The sequence below is a fragment of the Tympanuchus pallidicinctus genome, unplaced genomic scaffold (genome assembly GCF_026119805.1).
Source record: "Tympanuchus pallidicinctus isolate F22 unplaced genomic scaffold, pur_lepc_1.0 scaffold15, whole genome shotgun sequence".
NCBI classification, from domain to species: domain Eukaryota; kingdom Metazoa; phylum Chordata; class Aves; order Galliformes; family Phasianidae; genus Tympanuchus; species Tympanuchus pallidicinctus.
The window spans coordinates 6726774-6748833 of record NW_026294669.1 but is presented as its reverse complement, the minus strand read 5'-3'; the positions used below and the strand labels follow the sequence as shown (position 1 = coordinate 6748833).

Sequence of the window (22060 nt, the reverse complement as noted above, 5' to 3'; positions counted from 1 at the left end):
TTAAGAAATCATAAAATGCATTTTGAAACACACATGAAATATGCTACCTGCTGCCAGTGACATTACGTTACTGGCTACTTAGAACTGGGCTCTCAAGCTTCCTGATGCAAATCCAGAGATGTCTGGAAAAACTGTCTGCTCAGATTCTCAGGGTTGCCAAGCATGAAGTAGTTTAACTGGCAAGTGCGCCTTAGTGTTAACAATCTTGGAAAATTTAGGTTTCACTGTCATTACTCCAGTAAACGGCATATATTAAGTAGGAGAAAAGATAAACAGCAATCCTTAAGCGTGCTATACTTGTGGTGTCAGAACATATGAAAATGAATACTATGAAATTATTCTATGTAACATTTAAGCTCATTGGCCATATAAATGCTACAAAGACTGTTCACATGATTACAGTTAATTCCTTAGAGACCAAGATCTAAAAAGATGTATTAATTCTATCTAAATCATCACATCAAGCCTTTCTTTTGAATATATAGCATAAATTACTGTCATTGAACCCTAGAATAATGTGACATGGTTATAGTATCTTTATTACATAAAAAATAAACATTGTCTACGTAATGTAAAATAGATTTTCGGCATAGACACAAGCTTTAATTTCTGTTAAAACAGTAATTCTTTTCCGTCATTGCTATATAAATAGCCTTGGCATACATTACAAGAAGCTTACAGCATTACTCAATGTGAAAACTCTTTATGAGTAAAAGAGGGAAGGGTTTTTTTGGTTCAGAGTAACTAACACAGCTAAACCTTTAAGAAATATTCCCAAAGGCACTTTAAAGAGATTTTATTGTTTGCAGAAGGCACTGTTACTGTTTGAAGTTAATAGAATTATTTCTAAATTATTTAATAAGGTAGGGAGTAATCACTTGTCTGCTTCGTTGGTGGTATGAATTATACAGGATTTAAACACTGGTTTGGAAAAAAAAAAACCAACAAATTTGGTTTAGACAAAAAACACACAATAAGATTCATAGCACAACTTAATGCAAGCATTTTTTCTCAGGCTTCTGAGATGCCACCATGTAGGAAACAGAGTAATCTGGGGGCAGAAGGGAGTGATTATTCATGGCTTCAATCTGAATATGAACCCTTGGAAATAAGTAGACAGAAAAGAGGGAGAGAAGAGAGAAAAAAGATTTTTAATTTCTTTCCTTCTCTGTCTAAAGACCAAGCCTTTCAAATTTTTCACATTACTCTTTAAAACTCTTTAAAAGATTGAAGCTGCTACAAGAAGCAGAACTTATCACTATGGGTTCAGCTCTGCTCTAGTGAAAGGTGATTAGATGTGACATCACAAATTATGTACATACAGATTATCTATGCAGATATAAGCATACAGCAAAGGCTTAGGGTTGATCATATACACAAAACTACATGAAGTTAATAGATGGTGGGCTTTGTATTTTTCATACAACCACTGCCCAAGCTTATTGTTTGTCAGAGCCCTTATTAAAACTGACCTGCAATCAAACCCTTTGCTGAAAGGCTTAGAAATATCTGGAGAATATTAATACACAAAATCTAAATAATTGCATCAAATAAGAGCCTAACATTAAAACAAACAAACAAAGAATAAATTATTCTGTCCTGTCTGTAAATGGAAAACAGTATCTTCTCTTCTATTTGTATTTTTAGTTTTCCATTCAGGACTGCAAATGGAGAGAGAAATATTTGTCTTGGATTCATATTTTTGAATTCATTATTATCTACCACAGTCTATAGCTTCAGGAGATGCATGGCTTCCAAAAGAAATTGTTAAATCCACAATGAGTAATCCAAATTCAGTTCTTAGTGTAACAGCCTCCTCTTACAGTCTAGCATTTAGCAATTACAAATGTAGGAAAGCAGAAAAACAAAAAAGAGGATTCCCAGAAGCCAATGGAGAGATCTCTAATGACAAGTAAATTCTTCCTTCTAGAAGCCATTCTAGCAGCTGATTCTCCCAGCCTAGCTACACTGTAGGAAAGGAAAAAGCTGGGAGTCAAATCTTTTTTTCCCCCTGTTTTCATGAAGATTGTGCACGAGGGCTGAGTCCATGGCCTTTACTTAAGTAGTGATCATGTGAACTCAAAGTTCTTTCAAGACTTACCTCCTGGAGTTGCTTCTTACTATTATGGATTGTTAATCCTGCAGGCCCATATGATGTGAGAAGAGGACAATGACAACATCCCCTCAAGCATACTTGACACTGCAAAGAGGAGTTTAGCCTTCAAAACTAGTGTGGCCCAACTCAGGCTTTGGGAAAAATGGCACTTCTCTTACCACCTTAGCCACAGACATGCCTGTCTAAGCCCCACTAAATCCACTTCCACCCTCAACCCACCACACCTCCCCAACCTTCCTAGCAGCAAATGCCAAATGAATTCCCCTGTTTCTGCCACGGTGAGAAGTCTGGCACTCAAAAGCCTTTAGAAGCAGCAGCAGACACTGCTGCCTGTCTGTGGCAGGCACAGGATGGCTGATTCAGCCATGTGGGCTACCTTCAGCCCTGAAACAGCTGCTCCCTGTCTCCTCCAGGGAAGCAGCGGTAAGCAAGATAAAAGCATCACACACTGGCCACAAACTGAGTCACGCTCACCTAGGAGCATTCCAAGGGCCTTAGCTGTTTCCAGGGGAGCTCACAGCGCCCTCCCAACAACTAGTGCTGTACGGCTTTACAGACAGTACAGTACTTGGGCCAACCTCAGCGTGTTCCTTCCCTCCATGCCCCATCAGTACACGCTATCAAAGCGATTGTTAGTGGCTTTTGGATATGGGAGAACTGGATCAAAAATCCTAATTCACGTATTCTTTCCTCCCAGCCTCTTTTCTTGCTTCAATTAATCCTTTTGTCAGTCACTGCAGCCTGCACTGTCTATACACATCTGGCTGAGTTGCTATTACAATTGTTGTTAATGTGTCAGTGCTAAAAAAAGTATATAAACTTATGCCAAGTTTTTTTTAATAAAAGATAACAGCTGCCATCTAAGTTATGAATATGGAAAAGACTGGAAAGTAGCTCCTGAGTCATGCACAATTTGCTTGTCATTATAGGGGAATGGATATCACTTAATTTCTTTGATTCTATTCCCACAACACATACATCCTCACTCATACATACTCTTACCTCACTCTTCTTAGTATTAAGAACTTTCTTCTACAGGTTACATTTGGCTGACTTACAATACCAACTTCAGAGATGAGTGTGACATACATGAGAGCTAAGGATTGATCACCATGAGTCAGAAGGATCAAGCTTTGGATATTGTAGGGGAGATTAGTTGATTTCAGAGACCAAGCACACTTAGAGAAGGCAAGCATTCCTTTAAATAAGTCCACTAATGACAAGAACTGCTTGCAATACTGAACAACACCCTGTTTCCCAGACATTAAGGCTTCTACAGGGCCAACTAAGCAGGGACTAAAGTGGAAAAGAAATTTTCTGTGCAGAGCAAGCATTATAAGCAAAGCATGTATACAAAAATAAAGTGATTAAAAAATCAGAGTAAAATCTTATCCTGTAATAATCCACCAAGCAGAACTTTTCTTGAGGGAGTGGAGGAGCAAATAGAAACAGAAAGATTCCACAAAGTTCATTTAGTTCAAAAACACATTTGCTGCTGTGTATAGTACAAAATGTTATTCAGACTACCTGGAACTCCAAGGCATACAGCTATGTATTACTTACCCCAACTTACTCAGAAGTTGCAGCCTTATAAGTACGCAGTTTTCTGCCAAGTTGAGCCACAGGCATCTTAGCACTCAGACATGTGTACCAATTTTAGGTACAGAGGTGTTCCCCAAGGACTTCTGACAGGTGATTCATCATCAGTAAGCGTTGTGGTAAAGATATTCTGATCCTCTCTGAATCAATTCCTGTTTTGGAATCTTGATAAGTTATCTGATAAAAGCATTTTGTAGTAACGCTTTCTAGTAATCGGTTCTCAAAGCTTACTTTTCCAGACATCTCCTTTGATAGTCTGTAATGCCATAGACTGTCTTTGAAAAGTGAATAATAATGGAGAGCTTAAAAGAGACTGATGAAATTTAAGGTCATAAAACTGTACTTGTTTCTTCCTTCAGTCTGTTTTCTGAAAGTGTGCCGAATTTTAATAGCAAAGATATTTTAGGGCTTTGAATGAAAAACTCTTTTTCCTCTCCAGCCACAGCTTCTACTGCTCGATCCTCATTGATATGTCATTGCCTTCAGGATGACAGGATGTCTAAAATTTTTCCCAAGTCTCTTATCAACAGTGTTCTGTGACATTTGGCCCAAAAATCATGTACCTACCCCTCTTCCTTCTTAAGTTTCCTTTTCAGATGTATTGGGGAAAACAGTTCTGCATGGGGTTACAGTCATTGTGATCCAGAAGTTAGCCAAGATGCCTTTTTGCTGACAGATGTTCCGTTCATTTCCTATTCGTGGTAGTTGCATATAGAAGCTTCCCATAAATTGAGTCCATTTCTCTTCCTCTTTTCCCGAGGAGTGACTAAGCTGTGAGTAATTGATGCTTCTGAAAAGAAAAATTTTTATTATGATGCAGTTTTAGATTCCACCAGCCCATTAACTCAAAATAAAGTACTGTGCATTCTGTCTCCTCAGCTTCTGCCCAGTGACATTGTACCAGAAGTGAGGCAGATAAGAAACAGAGACGAGAGTTTTACAAACCAGAGTAGTGACACTGACCTTGTTCTCCCCTTTCCATAGCCCACTTACCCAGCCTCTATATCCTTTTCTAGATGCAGCAATAATGACCCTCAGAAGTGACATTTTACATATATTCAAAATGAAAGTACAGGTATTAGAAGTCACTTGAGATTTTAAATAAGTAAATAAGATTTAAAAATGTGAGCATGTGCTAGTTTCAGGATACATAAGAGAAAAAAACACCACTCTCACTAGGATAGTTTCTGTAGACAACAGATGGCCTTGCTACATTTAGAGTGCTTGGAAATTGTTTGCTCTGTTTTCTGTTTGTTACAAGGGAACAACAAACAAGCTGGAAATGGTTGCAAAAGACTGTACTCAAAAGGCTTCATGCCAATCCTACGTAAACCAGCATGTCTGACATAACTGAAAACAGCTTCTATAGTTGTGAGAAGGTATAACTATTAGAGGACGTGTGCAAGTACACAAACTCTGCTTCCAAATTAGAAACAAGAAAAGGTCTGATGTTATCACTCCTGTGTATTTCATGACACCAATGAGTGACAGCCTGCAGGTGCTGAAGCCACAGATGTTTTGATAAGTCAAAAAAAATTGCAGCATCAGTGCAGCAAAATGAACTTTCTGGAGGCAGTGGTTATGCCTCTCCTTCAAAAAAAAAAAAAACAGTGAAAAAGCACAAAGTTACTGATCTAATTAACAACAGCCAGTTAAATACGTAGCTATGTGAACTGAAGCAAGAGCTCCTTTAGTGGGAATTCGGAGAGGTGCTATGGCCATTTGAGCAGTTAATATCATGCTCTTGTATCAGCTATGCTCATGTCTTGCTTTAAGAAAAAAATCTTTACATCATCACTGTCTCAGACTGTAAACACCTGATAGCCAGGTGATCAGTGTTTAACATCACTTCTCAACCCAGTGAAATCCATATCTGTAATTGCTGACACATTTATAGTAGCTCCTTGAAATTATCACTACAAGAATTTGGAAAAAAAAAAATAGGCATAAATGGCACTAAAACAAAGCATTTCAGCCACGCATCCTCCATCTGCTGCCTCCATTTATGGATAATAGTGCAGTTTGCAGACAATAGTAACAAAACTTTTCTCTAGGGATTTATTTATATCCCTGTATTTCCTGGATTATAGCTTGAACTATCCAGTGCTAAGTGCCCGAGAGAAACACTAAGTGCAGCAATTAAGAGAGGAGTTCATTTTCCTGCTCAAGTAATCTCTGCCTCCTCTGCCATCAATAGAAGGAATGCCTTGATACCAAATGGTACTGCGAACTGAACCTACCCTTCCCAAGCCACCACTACTACTAACAGGACAGTAAAACTGCAGTTTTGTTTACTCAGATAGAAATATTTCAGCTACTCACAGAGGCCTACAGACTAGGCAGACTACTGTGTTTTAGTAGGCTTGACAATTTCAATTTTGTCCCGAGTCCACTAAGAGAAACAAAGATCAGGTTACTGACACACCTTTCCCAAAGCAGAAGTTTTGCCTTTCCCAGGCAAAACTGAGACAGCATTTTGCTTCTCCTTTTTTTTCCCTATATTAATAGACGCAGACAGAATACACACTTGGTGATATCCTATGCTTCTTGTACATCATTAATCTTCCATTGTGATGTATCCAAGATTACAAGTCTCTGCTGCCTAGGCTGAATATTAAGGTACTCAGAGCAGCAGCTGAAAGGAATAGAAACAACCAACCAGAACTGACATGAAAGCTTTTATGTCCTTTCATTCTTATTTTTCCATGTGCTTTAACATCCAGCAGGCCACAAAATGACTGACAGGAATTAAATTATTTGACTGCCAGATTACACCAGTGGCAGTTTTTAGCCACTCAAGTCAAGAGGTCATGACATCTCTCTGCATTACCTGCGCTCAGATATAAGAAAGATTCAAAAAGACAGAAAACTCATCTAAGTGACTGCTAAATATTGAATGTAAACAAAGCCAATACATGGGAACTTTGTCTAAGAAACCCAACCTAAAAGGAACAGGGATTCTGCAGGCAATGTTTGAAAACACCCAACATGTTTGCACCTGCCCATCATTTTGTGTAGTTCCTGTAAAATAAAGATACATTACCAGCAGGACAGACAACATCCTGAAGTATTGAAATTCAAATCTCAGTGCTGCCATATTGTCTTCACAATCCTGAAGCTATGATATCAATTTGCTCATTGTTACAGTGAAATCCCATTGTTTCTTTGTTGCATATGCTGCATACTTTTTCTCATTAGATTAAAATGCGGTTGAGAGAGAGAATCTTGTGCAGAGCTTAGCACAATGAAATATTTATCTCCAAATGCAGATTTCAGCCTTTATTATGATATGAATAATAAATGTCACTTGAGTTACGACCTTCCAAAGACCTGCTTACAAGTCCATTTTTGTTTGTTTAGCGATGTGTTTCATGATTACAGCCACTGTATTTTTTTACTTAATAAAGCTTGTATTTTAAAAAACTTCACCCGTCTGTATAAGGGTTCTTTCACCCCTTGCAAAAGTACACCACTTTATTAAACTAAACTATTTATTAAAATGTATAAATATTAGGAAAACCTTTCTAGACTCAAAGTTGCCATTAGCAACTTAACCTAAAGAGTAAGTTACCCCAGTGGGTGACAAGCCACTGACATCCATAAGTGCAACTTCAATAAAGAGCAGAAGAATTGTTTCTTGTCATACGTGGTAGCCTAACAGAGGAAAACAGTAAATGAAGAATCGCAGATTCTCACGACAAGGACCTGCAAAGACACCTTCTATGTTCCTCAGACATAAACTCATGAAAGCTTTCACAAGCATCTTAATAAAAAACGTTTACATTACAATCTGCCTAGCTAACCTTAATAGAGAGGGGAAAAAAGGAGAAAGCAAAGAGCTGATTTGAATGGTGAGCAGAAAGGACAAACAACAAACATCATTTCTTTGCCTTGTTACTCCTAAGCTTTCCCTGATTCCTTTATGTAACTGAAGATGATTTCTATGTATATTCAAAGTGCTACTTGACTAAGACTTTACTCCAGACATGCTATCGGTTCTGGAATCCTCCTCATGCCAAAGATGTCTTAAAGGCAAGAAGAACCAAATTAAGTAAGCAGACATAAGACAGTAAGCCAAGAGCATCTGTATTTAGTCACCTTGGAGTTTTAAGTACCTTTAGGTTAATGCCTCTATTTAAGTATATGCTCCTTTCAGAACATTACCAAGTAGTGATGACACAGGGAAGAGACTTCTACATTAAAAGAAAAAAAAAAAAAGTTCTTGTGCTTTTTAAGGAAAACTTCCAAGGAAAACTGTGACTACAGTACTAACTGGGAAAGCTGCAGTTAACTTCTTGGTAATATGGACTTCACATCTTCCACTGTGCATCTCTGTCTCTTACAGAGAGAAAATGCCAAAATGTTCAGGAAAAAAAAAGTGAAAATGAGAAATGACATAGTATTCAGACTCTGAGAAGTTTCCATAGGGCACACTTCCCAGTGGTGGAAAACCAAATACTGAAACTGCCATGTCTTGGATCTGAGTGATGAGTGTTTTCATTACAGATAAAATGTTGACAGCATGACACTGCTCTGTGAAATAGTAGAAATACCTTCCCTACAGCTGGCAGTGCGCATACCTGCCTCTGATCATCAGAAGATGAACTTCCCAAATTAATGAATTCATTCCCTGCTTTAGCCAGCTACATCACAGAACGCCTTCATAGCCTGATTAAACAACTTCCCTAAAACCAGCAGGGGAGAAAGAAATTTTACTCAGTATTTTTCCTGGAAGAACATTGCAGAACCTCAAACCTAACATTTAGATGTTTCTGATTTCCTGCCTAAAGGCCACTGACCCAATTTATCCTCACATTTAATTATTTGGGGGGAAGAAGGTTGTTTTCCCTCCCTACTATTTTTCTACAGATACATCTGTATTAACTTTATTTCCTCTAAAACTTGGCTTTGTTAGGCTAAACAAACAAAATTATACTGTTCCTCCTTTCTTAGGACAAAAAGACTTCATCCTAGACTACTTGTCCTTGTAGTTTTTTGTCTCATATTCCTTATATTTCTTACATATTTTTTAAACAAAAGCAATTGTATACAGAGATAACAGTATACAGTATCTGTATCTTGTAGGAAAAATACATGAATCCTCATTTCTACCCACCCAACTCAAAGATATTTCTTTCCATGGCGGCTTCGTGGAGTCAGCTCAGTCATTTTGCTACTAGTAATTGAACCTCCCCTGTTACTGTCATTGTGGACAGGTAATCTCCCAGTTTATAGCAGACATTCGTGTTGCATCTGGCGCAGATATTGTGTTCTATATCACTAAATTGACAGTTTTTACAGGTAAGGTAGAATAGCTCTTCTCATACATTCATGAGTCCCTTTGGGGAGTGCAATCTCTTCTATCTTTGAGGCATCATTTTACCATTTAGTTATTGGCAAGAATATGAAGTAAGATTTGTTAACATCTCAACTGAGGACTCTTTGTTATTATTCCTCCTCCAGAAGCATAACCTCCCAGTAATAATAACAGTGGTCCTCTAGACCAGTTCCCAAGTATGTTTATAATCCCACATTAGTACCAATTTTAAAGTAATCTAACAGGTAAGTTTATATTATGCTAACATGCCCTTTCTCAAGCTTCTTCCAGGTCTGCAGCAATGGCATTCATACACTTCTCTTATTATACTGTAAATACTGCTTTTCTCACAAGATAGTGCCAGAACCCAAACCACAAAAATACCAGTTTTCTTCACATGGAAAGGACTGCTGAAAATGACTGTAAGATGAGAATTCTCCATCTCTATTGAGAAGAAAGCAGTGTTTAGATCTGCTCTTCTCAGCACTGCAGATTTCTTTGAAGCTGTGGCTGTTTCCTGGAAGCTACTTCCTTTCTCCTTGGTAACGACACATCCTGCCCCAAAGAGACAACTGCAGCAAAACAGAAATTCTGACCCAGCAAATGCTGTCACTAAGCTGTTCTTGTAAAGATAGTGATTGAATAGAGAGTTTCTTATATCATACAAAGCTATTCTATACGTATAGATGTTTATGCACAGTAGACGGCGTTAAAAGGGGAAGCTTTGTGTAAAAGCACATTAAAAAATGGAAACCTCAAACAGAATTGAAATTTGTGAACATGAACTGTCAGCATTTCAATGACATTTTGGACCACCTCTTTTCTTAACAGAGCTGGGAACAGAATTGTGCTGCTTGATTTTTCTGTTTTCTTTCTCTTTCATAAAAAATACTTCATAGCATATAAAATTTTATGGTATGTATTCAAACAACCTATTCACTAGTTCTTTAATTGATATCATCAGGTTTGTGATGGTCTGAACTGCACATACACCCTTAACACAATAAAGCACTAGAACAATGTATTTGTTGAGATAATGAAGCAGGATCACAACAAGACACTACTGCTGTAGAGATTTCACATTTAAAGCAGTTAATTAGATGTCTTTTGGCAAGTCATTTCTACAGTTGTTCAAGCCAATGGAGAGCTCAAGGAATTGTTTCCTGTGGCTTCTGATAGAATTCTACATGTCATCATTTGACTTCTATTGTCATTGGTTGCATCAGATATCCAGGAAAAAGAATAAGCTCATTGTCACTGAAGTCAGAGAAGAAAAAGCAACACTAAGGGAGCAAAACTCCCACAATGAAGAAGGCACATGCAGAAAGAAAGGAGGACCCATTCATTTTTCCCAGGGCAGTATCATTTTTCTATCTATGTGAATTCACATGCAAAGCTCAATTATTCATGCAGACATTCACATTAAGGTCAATGGGAATACAATGAGCAGGATGTGTAATAGCACTTCCTTGAAGCCAACAACTGTGCTGTGTTAGATACTTCACACATGTTGAAAACTCTTCTGGCTATCATGTCTAACCTACAAAAAACTAAGGTAAGAGGAAGAGAGGAACAAAGGCATCGTGCAGGTAACGCCCATGAGAGGAATGCCTAAAAGACAGGACTTCAAGAACACAAATATTGTTTCTCACTGCACAGATGTCTGCTTTTTGCTGGGCCAGGATCAAACTGATTTAATAAAGGCCACATACATAGCTTCAGGTCAAGAGGTAAGCATCATATTCCATTATTCTAGAATCCAAACTACATCAGTATTCAGCCTCATACAAGCATTCCTGTTATCCCAAATCCAAGCAAAAATACACTACGAACATTTACTTCTGTAACAGTGGTTTTACTGCATTGAGGTAATGTGATAAAAAAGATTAATAAAGAGTTCTAATAATATATGAAAAGACTTTTTTGTTATATAAAAACCTAGAAAGAATAAGAGCAAACAGCTAAGATTCCTTGATGGTACCTGTTAGATATTATCCAAGCACCTGTATCATTTATGTGTAAAAACATTCACTTTGAAGTAAGTACAGTAGAACTGCCTCATTTAATACAACTTCAAATGTACACGCTTGGAAAGAAAATCATAATATTCTTCATCTTATTTTTTTTCTTAATCATGCCAAATATGTGCTAGAACAAGCTGAAAACAAATCTTCCTTCTTAAGCATCATTTCTGGCACATAAGCTTTCCCAGAACAGGCAACTACATGTTCTGTTTATGAATCAGTGAAGCTGCAGTTGGACACAACAGGACAAAGTATGAACTATTTGACTGAAGCAACTGAAGTGCAAAAGGAAATGAACTGTCACAGCAACAGGGGGTATCTGGTGGAAATCTCTTGTGATAAAATAGAACATTTTTGGCTTTCTGAAAAGTGAGTAAAACTAAAGTGTTAAATAAGAATCACTTCTCACCAGTATTTGTATCTACAATGTTTTCTTCAGACATTTATTCTTCTTGTTGAAGACTCCATTTTCTTTCCTCAAATCAGGGGAGATAACACAAGCTAAAGCTGTTAAGAAACATGATATCTGATGCAGTACCTGATGTTAGATTAATGCTGCTCTATTCACAGTTAAAATTATTGACATCGAAAGTAAAATCAGGTATAACAAGTAGCATAATAATTATGAGCTTTTTTGTTTATTTAATTTGCTTAATTTGAAATGCTGGAATTGAATCTGACTCCACACTATCAGGTAGCGTGAAAAAAAATCACAGAATGGCTTGGAAGGGATCTCAAGGATCATGGAGCTCCAACACCTCCCACCACATGCAGGGCTGCCAACCTGCCTATTTAATACTAGACCAGGTTGCCCAGAGCCCATCCAACCTGGCCTAGAACACCTCCAGGTACAGAGCATCCACAGCCTCTCTGGGCAGCCTGTTCCACCTCACCTATCTCATAGTGAAGAACTTCCCACTGACATTTAACCTAAACAAGAAATAATGCACCCAAGAAAGGTATGGAGTCTTTTGCTTTTGTATGGAGTGGGAGACTTACACAAAATATTTATTTTTATCAGACAATACCACCGATGTAAATCCTATGGAGTCCTTGCTGAGGGTTGACAGGACCTTACAGCATTTAGTATCTCACAGAACTGGGCTCTTCAAGAAGTCACCTATGTGTACATTTATGCAATTATTCCTTTTACAAATGCCCATCACATTTCTTACCAGAGATAAGCACCCACGTCCACCAGACTCTACCTACATGAACAGTTTCTATGCTTGCTAAATGCATTTTTCTCAAATAATACAATATTAAGACCTGTCAATCTTTTTTTTTCCCCCCTGTATTCTAGAAGCATTTTCAGTGAAGTAAAGAAAATTGTTATCAATTGTACAACTACAGCTCATTGGTAAATTACCTCAACCCCAAATAGCTTCTTAGTAGAAGTTCCATCTCCCTAAAATAGCTGTCATATTTATTTCATATAGCAGGGCTTCCTATATAGTTAAGGAAATAAATAACCCAACTCTAGTAGTTCTGGTAAATTGTCCCTAATAACTGGTTGTCACTCATTGCTCCACTTCCACAATGGTTGTTCCCTGCATTCTGACAAAGGAAAACTGTTCCTTCAGAAATCTCTTTCCACTTGCCTTAGCCTTCAGTCACAGATAGATTCATTTCTTATCTTCCCACTATAGCCACTGACAGGTCACATGTACCAGAACAGAAAGAGTTGTCATGGCAGATCAGCCTCCTGGTCCATCAAGACTGACATTCTGTCTTAACTGTATCTCAAAGGAAAGTGCAAGTCTGCCTAATGCAATAGGCAATTACTCCATGATACCCACAAGGTCAACATTTCTTTCCCACTTAGACAATCAAATAATACCCAGCAGTGAAAGATGCTGTTATCTTTCAAATAGTTTCCTATGTTGTGTATAACAGACACTTTTTCCTTATGACTGATACTCAACAGGACACTGTCACAGCTAAGAGACTCAAAATTTAATCTGGTCAAAAAAAAAAGGAATTAGATGAAAACGCAAGATTAACAGTAAAACGGTTTTCAACATTAAGACTGAAACAGAGGAAAAGTTGGGTGCGATGGTATAAACTTTAAGTTTTCACACAAGCAGCCCAGTGATCTCAGATTCACATATGACTCACGAAAGAGACCAAAACAAGTTTTAGATCCTATGTCAGAAGTCATTCAGAATTGCCATAGAGTTTGTAACCCAGATTTATTTGCACTCCTGCAGTAAACTCTGAATGCTAGCCTTGAATGACAGTTACCATTCATATTGCTTTCATTCCCACTTCCTAGTGGTATTTTCATGTCAGTAATTGCTCCCCTGAGAAAGACTGTCCAAAAGGGCAGCAGTAATGTATTACTGAAATGCATCAAAGCCTATAATCCCATTATTCTATGATTCCAGCATTTTTGGCTCTACTACTCAATCTGCTAAGCTTGGAAAAACTCACTTTATGCAGTTTCCAGTCTACTTTGCAATTACTCTTTATAATTTCTAGTAAATTATGCCTAATGTCCCACAGAGATCAGCAAAACATCTGAACTCTGTAACTTTAACAAAAATAATTGAGATGTGAGTCAGATGACTGCGAGTTCAGATTTCATTTCTATTAATGGGTTTTCATATTTCCATTCTTTGGGAACCTTATTTTTATCCAAAGTCTGACGTCTTTTCCTGTGAAAAGAATCAGCTGTTACCCCTAGCCACGTTTGGATGTCAACAGTGGAAAGGAAGAGCAGTAGAACAAGGGAAAAAAAAAAAAAAGAAAATATCCAGAAAAGAACTAGAAAAAAGTCGGTTGTATAGACTAAGAAATTAAAAACAAATGTGTTTTCAGGGGCAAATTAGCAGCCCATTGAAGGCTTTTAGCTTTGTAATTTATACTACAGCATGTTATTTCCCAAAACATTTGGAAGACAGAAATATACAGCAGATTGTTTTGAGTTCTGTAAATGGGAACAAATGAAATCATATGAAGCTGAACTTTTTTTAAAAAAAATGAAAGAATTATGAAAATAGAGCTGTTAGATAAATACACTAAGCTCAATAAAGTGTAGGAATTCGGAAAATGCTTTAGAACTGATAAAAACAAAACATCACTACGTGGGAGAAGGGGATTCCACATTTGTAACAGGACAGCCCTGATTGTTCTTCTCTATTTATGTTTTAAGTCTGTACACGTGAGTACAGAATAGGAGAATTAAAAAAATCTGACATTTTGAATCTAAGCGCATATAAATGAATACATCTAGGAGTAGGTACAGAAATTAATTCACAAAACTTACAGGAAAACAAACGTTTTTAACATGATATCATTGGCTTCTCTGTGATATGTATGTCTCTAAAACAAAAATGCCACCTGAAAGGAAAACATCCACAGACTTCTGTACTTACAAGAGTGGATTGTTTGTCTACAGTTTGCTGTGAAATTAGTCTCTATTTCAGCAGCTGTTTTCATTCTTTGCCAGAGGAGATTACGTGGGACATTTTCAGTGATATTAAAATCTAGCAATGTTGATACATACACAACTAAGAGTTGTGTGTATGGTGTCAGAAAAGACTGGTTTTAAGCTTCTCTACAGCAAAACAGCATTATAGAGAAGAATAGAGAAGAATTTAAGCCTACGGGCTAGATCTGTGGTTGCTCTCTACGTCCTTCATAAAGGAAGAGCAGTGTAGGCTTTATGCCTTCCACAGCCATCTGCAGCTGCCCCTGCCTGAGCTGATGGAGAGGTTTGGTATCCACCACGCTATTGATGCCATCCTTGCTTTTCAGCCCCAGCTCCAGCAGGAAAGGAAAAGATCAGATTTACTGACAAATGTTTCATCCTGACATACTGATGAAACTCAAACTGTGCTACATTTTAGTTGATGACCAGTAGTAAATAGCATATGCAAAGTCTTTCTTTCATGCTGGTATCTTATACCTCATTGATACATCTCCCTGTAATATTTATAAACAAACGATGTCTCTTGCATCTCTCCTGATCAAATTTCACCTCTGTCACTTACTAATATCTCTAAATTTTAATGACTTTTAAAGAACATCTTCAAACCACAAGTTTTGTATTATTTAGCCAGATAAACTACAGGAAAGTTGTAACAAAAGATATTTAAAAATTGAGTGTTGAAATATTATCCCAGCTATAAATCCAGCTGTTATTCAGTCCTGTTCTTTTGGATGAATCTACCCAATCTTTCCTTGTATCTCATGCTTTTTCAGTACCCTGTTCCTATGAGAATTATGTTCTAGAATACCTAAGGAAACCAGAGAGTAGAGTCATTTGCAGCCAGGGACCTAACTGATCAGGAATACATTACAATTTCAGGCTCTCAGCCATGCTAGAAAACTCAAAAGCTTGGTCTGCTCAATATTTGGATCTAACTCCAGAGATAACCAGTACATCTAAATGCTTCTCCTACCTGTGGGAATTAGTACGAGTCAAAGACCAGAGTAACATGGGAACTAGAATCCCCTTGAGTTTTGTTTGCCACTGTTGATTTTTGTGTAATAATGGTAAAGACTAAGAAAATGGAGGAAAAAAGATACAAGCCTATCTCTGCATTTCCTATTTCACATAGCACTTGAATTATACAAAAACATCTACATTTGCCCATTTTCTGTATATTTTCTATATAGAAGCGATGTCCATTAAAGTGGACGAGCTGCAGTAAGATCAATGCAGCACCTTCCCAACTTCTTTCCAATTGCAGGTGTTTTCTTATCACATTTATGAAGTCTTGAATTGTCTGGGATGTTATTATGTTAAAAAGTTAAGCTACACTGTAAATTCTTTCACTGAAAACTGGATTTATCAGCCATATACAACACAGAATTTCTTCCAAAGGTGGCAAATTCTAGCAACAGCAAAAGAGAAAGCTGAAGACAGAATACAGAAGTTTTTGGAATGACTCAATTAAGTTGGAAGATGAAGTCAAAGACTTTAAGAAGAGATAGAAAATAGAAACTTGTTTGATATTGAGTCTTTTTCTTGTAAGATGAAGTCAGAACTAGTTACTTCAATAAGAATTTTCCCTACTTGTATGAAGCCTTTTCTGTACTACATATTTGATGAGTTAAGCAATTAACTCTTTTGTTAGCCAAAAAGCAAATAAAACTCATTCAGTTTTGAGTTCTAAACAATTTCACAATACCTATACATTGCATTTTTTTATTGCAGTGCAAGAAACATTCCTGGTTCGAGGAATGCATCTCAGAAAAAGCAGTCTGCCTGGTGAAATTAAGATTCCTTGCAGTCAGCATAGCCCATTTCCATAAAGTACACTTACTACATATTTTCAAAAAAATAAAATAATTTTTTTTAAAAAAAAATTCTTTCTTAAAAGATCTTCAGCCTCAGGAAAATAAAAATACATTAAAATAACAAGGTTTGGAAGCAGAAGATGAGAGCTGTAAAGCAGTGGTGGACAGAGGAGATGTGATATTTCTGCTAATAAATAGCAAAGACATTTCTAATTTACTAAATTCTTGCAAGAGCCAATTTAAGAACTCCACTGTGTTTTCTCAATTCTAAGCACATTAAGCAGATGTTGATAATTAGGCTAACCTTTACACAGTCAAGCATCACTATCAGAAAGTCATAAAAATACTGGTGCTTTTTCTCTCTTTATAGTGGGAATCCTGTTCATAGGCTCTCAATTCCCAGAACTATTTAATAAGCAAATGAAGAGACACAAAGCTCTCCAACATTCCAGTTGGATGACCATTCCTCCAAGACTACTGCAATGCCCAGAAGACTGTATCTATATTCTCTGTTGCACAAACTTGGTGGGACTTTGGATTGCGAAACATCAGCATTCCACAGAAATGCAAGCATCTAAAAGATTCTCACCAATATCAGCTTGACATTGTCAAGCTGAGACATTAACTGCTAAGGTTTACCACTCAGGGTAATCTACAAAACTCAGCTCCATAAATGCTTTCATTTACTGCCAAACACCACAAGCATACCACCATTGCCCAGATTTTAACCACCTTGAATTATTTTATTATTAATTCTAATAATAAAAGTAACTGTAAATATAACATCACCCTGGAATTAATCAACTACAGGACTCCCAATCTTTTAGACTTTCACATTAAAATGAATGATAAGTACAAGACCACCTAAGTAGAAGAAATTCTACAGGTAAACTCTCACACGTGGCAGTTTTCCAGTCAAGAATCCCAACTTGACCACATCATTAACAGATGTGATCTACTGTAAACAATTGCACAGAGCTTAGAAATACTCCAGGATTTTGACCAAAGGCCACATTACAGTAAATTGGGATCCTACAAAAAATTATTTCTTTTGGACAGCTGATAGGAATATTGAAACCTGTTCATCTCAATGTCAGTCTGTTTCTAATAACAGAAGTTGCACCCATCCCCATTTGTGTTGAAAGCAGTTTCTTTATGAAGTTCTAGAATCAGTCCTCTCTAAAGCTTTATAGAGCAGACTCCATGTTAGCATCTACTAAATCAAGTACCTCCCACACTCAAACTTTTAATTAACAAAACAGAGACAGCAGTTCCTTTTTAAGATAGAATGTAAACTAAATCTATTTTCAACAGCCAGATTTAACAGTTCCTGTACATGAAATGTCACCTGAACATCTGAGATAGCAATTTCAGTAACTGCCTGCATGATGTGCTTTCTTCACTCCTGTGCAACAATGCATCCAGCAGCAGAGAAGAGTGAACTTTCAAGAAATACTTCTGAATCTGGCAAACACCTGGAGTTTTAAATGAACGATTAATATTACCTCTTTAAAAAAACTGATGTACAACAGCACTATCCAGACTGTGAAATTGGCAAAAAGTCCTGGAAATGTGTAGGAAATAAGTTGCTTACTACACACATTACGTTTTACCTTTTAATACTGTAAAAGGTAGAATGCAGAAATCCCAATTAGTACCCTAACGAAAACAGACTGAAAATTAATTGGGTTTCTAATCTTCGCTTTGAGTAAGAAATACAGAAAAATTTAACTAGTTTAAAGCTGAAAAACAATTAACTTCTAAATTTCATTTTGGTAATGATCTGAAGATCATTTCTTTTCAGGTGAGGCAGCCAGACCACACGGCAAAGCAGCGCTTCCCTGGCAGAGTGAGAAAATAAGAACATAATAGCAGCTGCACTGAGCCAGAGGAAGGTCTGTCTGCTCAGCACCTCAAAGAATGAGCACAAGGAGACACTTCGATGAGCAGCATAAGAAACAGGATGATTCCTCCCTGGGAATATCTTCTCAGTTTACCAGCAGTCGGAGTGTTACAGGCTTCTTTGAAGTCATCAGTAAATTAGCAGCGGGCAAAAGAGCTCTTATCCTTGAACTATTAAACCCATTTTTTGAAATCATTTGTATTTTTGGCATCCCAAAAATCCTGCACACTCCGCAGTGTAACTTAAAATTATTGTCCATGCAAAATGTGTTTTGTTTGATTGAAATCCACTGTTCAGAATTTATTGAGTATCACAGGTTCTTATGCAGTGAAGAATACTGAACAATCCTGTCTCATTCATGTTTGTCTGATTTGTGATTTTATTGTATTGTTTAATTTAATATCTATCACTGTTCTCTGCTTCTCCTCTCCCCTAGTTTCTTAGCTCAGTCTCTTCTCATTTAGCTTCTCATCTAGCTTAGTCTCTTCTCAAATGATGCAATTCAAAGTCTCTGGTCAGTCACAGCATCCACTCCTGTAACTTCCTTGAAGCACAGAAAGAAAACTGCTGGGGGAATCAAATCAGTGCACCATGGATCTGAACGAACACAGGAACGTTTCATGGCTTTCACAGACCTTCTCTTATCATTTCTAAATAATTCCCAACGTTCTTTTTTATAACCTGAATACTGAGTTGATATTTTGAAGAGTCCATGAAAATAGTCTCATAATTTCATTCCTGATTAGTGACATCAAACATCCCTGTAGTTATATAGGTTGTCACTGTGTAATTTTTCATTTATCATCCAAAGCAGTGTCAACACTGAATTATATGTGCTGCTCCATTTACTTGTCACATAGTATCTTTGTACCCTTCTGCAACATTTTGCTACCAGCTTTAGGCTTTACTATCCTTAGCAATTTTATATCATTTTGGGTTGTCACCCCAGTATTCTTTCCCTTTTCAGGTTATTTACAAATATGCTGAAAAGCAAGGGAACAAAACAAGGTCCTGAGAGATTCCAAAGATAAACTTCCTCCACTGCAAAAAATAAATAAATAAATAAATAAATCCTGCATTCATAATTCTGCTTTTGTTTTCCACTGGGTTTTTTTCCTACCCCACTCTTTTAAGCTTCAAAACATACATCCGATGGTGATTCAATTTCTTTAAGTCACTTGAATTTGGTTCAAGATTTCGTTAAAAAGTTAGCTTACATCTGAACAAGGAGCACTATCCACATCAGAGAAATAGTTACTGACTTCTTAAAAAGCCAACAAACCTGTGAGCATATTGTTTATCTCCGAAGAGGACTGATTTTATTGTAAATACATATACACACAACATTTCTATACTGCTAACCAATTCATCAAGGACAGAAGTCAGACTAAGCCATTCATTTCTAATTGTCAGAGTTAAAATGGTCCTCTATGAAACTGGAGCCTCTGATAATTAGAAAAGAGACCAAGTAGACAACATACCAGAGATCATTGCTCAGAAATTCCCTACCTCAATTCCTTTAAAACACCACCTAGCCCTAGCACTATTTACTTTATTAATTCAATCTAAGAATTGCTTATTTTTCAGTTTGAGGCAGTTGTTCCACAATCACTATATTGGACCAGAAACTCCCAGAATGACATCCTCAGTAGTGAATATCAATACAAATAACCCATCCAAATCTTCTATTATGTTCTTACTGCCTTTGTTCTTCCAGGGTCTTACTCATTCTGTGCCTTCATCACATATCTGTCACAAAGTCTCACTAGTAGATCTCCTTGAATGGTCAGTAACATCTTTAGTTCCTCCAGGTCCAATGAAATTCCTAAAATACACCACTCAGCTTGCCTTCACATGAGAACGCAGATTATCACTTCTGCCTTGAGAAGACATTCAAACCTGTGGGAGGTGGGTGTAAAATATGACCATTCTTACTAGCTACCATAAAGAATAAGATCTGGGGAATCAGATCTATCAGATTTACATTGTACCCATGACATTTTTCCCATTTGATGTCACTTCGCACTGAAATGCCAACATAAACTATGGAAAAAAATAAACACCAAATAATTATCCTGGAGAAACCGAGCTGTTTAATATACTAATTGCACACATCAATACCTACTGGAAATCACTATTTTAGTAACTAAAAGCAATGGTTTAATTCCAGTGTGATACCTTAACTCAAAGTTATTAGAAATATTTGTTCAGATACAATTTATATTTACAATGCCTCTGGTAATGGGAAGATCTGCTGGAATATCAATTTTTTGGTGACAAAACTGTATAACTCAGTTGTTATATCTATGAACAAGGCACAGTTAAATCCTCAAAGGCAAGAGTCAAATAATAATCGGCTTGATATTTCATGCTGAGCAGAGTTTACAACACCTTTTAAAATAGTCATGTCCGATATTTGAAAAAATATCATGAGACACAGTGAATATCCTGAGCAAATCGCACTCGGACAAAAAACCCACCAGGATATATCCTTCAAATAAGACCACGTATGTTTTCTGCTCGTTGAGGCTGGATTTTATGGTAAATTCCTTTGTATCAATTAAGCTGAGGGAGACCTCAAACAGAAGAAACCTTTAAAAGCATATGTTGTGGCTTGTGGCTACAAGGCACTGTTGTGTTTGACAATAACGAGACAAAGATGCTTCTCAGGAAGGTCTCTTATTTTCTTTTTGTCTCAAGTACTTTTTTCTTCTTCTTTCTACTCTTATTCTTTTTCACACTGTCTAGGTCACTTTCAACACTAATAACAGAGTATCTGGCCTAATAGCAGAGAGTCCCCTTAATGTCTGCAAATCCAACTACCAACCCTTTATTCAGACTCTGGAAGGTTTATGAAAGAGGGTAAGAAACCCTACAGAGAAGGTATGGAGACCTTCTAGAGACCAAGCAACAGGAAGTCAAAGGAGATGCAGATCATAACATAAATTCCCTCTAGTTCTGATTTCAAGTGTTTTATTGCTCTGTTCATCCCAGAAGCATAAGATGACGTAACATTGTGTCAATCTACCTGAGACAACTGAAAGCTTTCAATAGGAACAAAGGCAGGAATTTTGATGCCAATTATTTCTATATAGAAAGATTTTTACATGCATATTTTCTCTAATAACATATATTTCATTATAGATTTTGCTGTTAGAAAAGGCAAACTAAATGCTAAGATAAAGTACACGTGCTGTAATTTTGTTATGCACTGTTACAAGTTAAATTGAAACACAGCTTACACACACTTCCTAAAGAAGGCTTTATGTAATGTTACCTGTAAATAATCACAAACTCTTACAACATGTATCCTTCTCTTTTCGAGACACGTTTACCCATATTAGAATATTGCATTATTCAAACAAGTAGGGCTAAAAAATAGGTAGGTGAGAGATAACATGACATAACTCTGGGCACGGCTGTACCTCCGTCTCTCAGACACAAAAACAAAGCAGAAAAACAGTATCACTATTGCTACATAGAATACCTGAACCAGAACATGTTTTCCTCGCTACTATGAGCCACCTCCAAGAAAAATGAAAGACCTCCATTAACAACTATGCCTTTCGCAACGCTTAGGTGCTCTCACACATCCAGCAGACCTACCAGTACTTTCTCCAATTACCAAAGGTTGGCTCATAGGATGCTGTATAATCAATGGATATCAAGATGTTACAATCACAATACACTCAAGAGAGTTAGGCAAAGTGGACAATGATAACAAGAGAGAATAAATGGAAGGCTTACCCACAGAACACCAGCAGAGGCAATCTCCAGAAGAGATCCTTCCCCCCTGGTAGCAGCTCTTCAATAGGTCTAGGAGGGGTGCAGCCAGGCTCCACCCCTTCCGGCAG

General features: G+C 37.1%; 1 long non-coding RNA gene across 1 annotated transcript; it reads right to left on the bottom strand.

The window, feature by feature from the left end:
* Nucleotides 1–1135: 1135 nt before the first annotated feature.
* On the bottom strand, nucleotides 1136–21842 carry LOC128076994 (uncharacterized). The gene is made up of 3 exons (XR_008204763.1): nucleotides 21813–21842; nucleotides 3680–4505; nucleotides 1136–1968 (listed from the first exon to the last, which is right to left on the bottom strand). It is a non-coding gene; the product is annotated as an uncharacterized LOC128076994 (long non-coding RNA).
* Between the last annotated feature and the right edge of the window lie 218 nt (nucleotides 21843–22060).